We start from the raw sequence: 2495 nt of genomic DNA, 5'->3' as shown, positions 1-2495 counted from the left end.
CCTGGATGAACATCCGTGCTCCTCATTGGACAGTTCATTCCTTTTAGTAGTTTTGCTCCTGATTGGCTAGCTGATTCACTCCGCCCTCTCAGCGTGCACTATCAAAATATTTTGATAAAGTTCGAGTGAAAGTCGTGTACAGTACACTTGAGAGACTGCGCTTGAAAATGACGAAGTTCTATAAATTCAAAGCCTTTCAGGGTTACATGATGAGACCCTGACTCGGAACGAAACACAGAAGCCCCGCGTGGTGGCAGTCATTTTTAATTCCTTCCGTTCTGAGACGGAGGAGGAAGATCACTTAAATTGGAGGCTAGCCTAGTCCAGAGCACTAGTTCCAGGGCAGCCAATACTACCCAAAGAAATATTGTCTCGAAAAAAATCAAAGTAACAAGCAAAATGCAAACCAAAAATTTTAAAACAACATATTATCCTTGCATTACTCTGGAGTAAATGTATTCCATTTGGGGATTTCACGGCATTGTAAAAGCAACATGCTCAGAGATTTTGCGTGCATTTACTCCCTTGCTCTCATATCCACTATTCCCCACCTGCCTTTTCCAGAAAGATCGCGCTTTAAGTTTGTTCTGTACGTTCTAATCTATTTCCCCAAAGGGGAAAAACAACAACAATGACGAAGTCCCACAGGACTTCAGGGAAGGAGCAGGGCCCACATAGGTTCAAGCACACGTACCACATCCCCAAACATTAGGGATGAGGCAAAATCTCATGACTTTCTCACATCTCATGTTCAAACAAGAAAATTAAAACATGCCAACAAAGGAATATAGTTCGCCTATGGATGGATGAAATAGTCATAATGGCAGGAGTGCTCTACTAAAGATTCAGAGTTACAAAAAGAAACCCTTGAACTTCAGAAAAGTTCAAGGTCATGAAGAAAGCCTCCATTCAGTAGAGTGAATACTCCCAAATATCAGGGTCACACAGACTGCTAACAAGGAGCCCCACCATGGTCATTCCCTAGTGATGATGCACAGACACTAAATGATTTAACACAGAGACCTCATCATGCCTGCTATTGCTTGCAGGGTCATGAAATAATTCTTTCAACACCATGACATTCACCAAAGTAAAAGTGTCACTCACATGCACATTAAGATTTATTTATTTCATTTCATAAGCATGGATTTTTTTTCTTGCGTGTACATCAGTGCACCTCATGTGTGCTTGGTGCCCTGGGTGGCCAGAAGACAGTATTGTGTCCCCTGAAAAAGTAGTCTCAGACTGTTGTGAACCACCATACCAGTGCTGGGAATCAGCCAGAGTTCTCTTAACTCCTGAGTCATCTCTCTGTCCCTTGTTCACATTAAGCATTTAACAGAAATAAACAGTAAAATCACCAATATTTTCTTCAGCAGTCCACCAAATCCAGTCTCTAAACACAACCATAACAGACGTTCTTCATATGAAAGGGACCGTTTTGAGCAATGTTTGTCATGATGTGACTGACCACATCCTGTTAGCTGAACAACCTCCACTTCAGGGAGTTGCAAAGTGCCCACTTGAAAAAGATGATCACAGCTGGGCTTGTTGACCATTTACAACTCAACATGGAGGGATGGAGGAAGGCATAAGATCCTCACCTGAGGATCCAGCTGAAAGTGGTCTGGGTAAAGCAAAGAGCATGTGGAGGCAGGGATGAATAAAGGGGTCAGGAGGGAGACTCTGTAGAGCTACTGGGAAGCTCGGATTCTTGCTGGGCCAAGCTTTCCAGGTGCAGTTTGCTGGGGAAGGCTGGCCAAACTCCTATAAACGATGCCTACCCTATGTGCTTTAAGGACCCGAGGCAAATGTGACAGGACCCTGCATCAGCTTGATATTTGGACCTTGGGAGGAATTGATTGACTCCTGCCCTTGGAAAGGAATTTCAGCAACACTTGGCTTGTTGTCAAGATATGTTACCTAGCATAATGTATTCTATTGCAGTAAGAAAAAACAAGTTAAGACACTTTTTTATTGGAATGTGAAAGCCAGTCTTTCCCTGACCAAGATCCATGGAAACAACCATGCTTGGAGTAACAATGTGACAATAAGTAGAATTGTAAAAAAAAAAAAAAAAAAAAAAAAAAAGATATCTTTTGTGAAAATTGATAGGTTACAAAATCCAGATCTCTTGGAAGCCAGGCATGAAGCCACACACCTACAGTTTCAAAAATCGGAAGTATTGCATTCCACAAAAGCCTAAGCCATCTGTCCGCTTCCAGAATAACTTAAACTCCATGATGAGACCCCATCTATAATGGAGGTCTCAGTGGGAAGCTCCTTCCTAGAGTGATTCCCTCATATAACCAAGATTCAGAGATCCCCAGATTTGAGAAGCATCTTAAAAGAAGCAGATCACCCAGTGTGGGGATTAAAAACCTGGTTTGCCACAACCACTGGACACCTCACTTTCTGCCGTGTGAACCTAGTATGTTGCTGTGTTTTCAAGGTTCCTTCTTGGTTTCTTTCCTCTCCAATGATCATTGGGAAGT

The sequence above is a fragment of the Onychomys torridus genome, chromosome 21 (genome assembly GCF_903995425.1).
Source record: "Onychomys torridus chromosome 21, mOncTor1.1, whole genome shotgun sequence".
Lineage (NCBI taxonomy): Eukaryota > Metazoa > Chordata > Mammalia > Rodentia > Cricetidae > Onychomys > Onychomys torridus.
The sequence above is the reverse complement of the archived record's forward strand: the minus strand, read 5'-3'. Positions refer to the sequence as shown.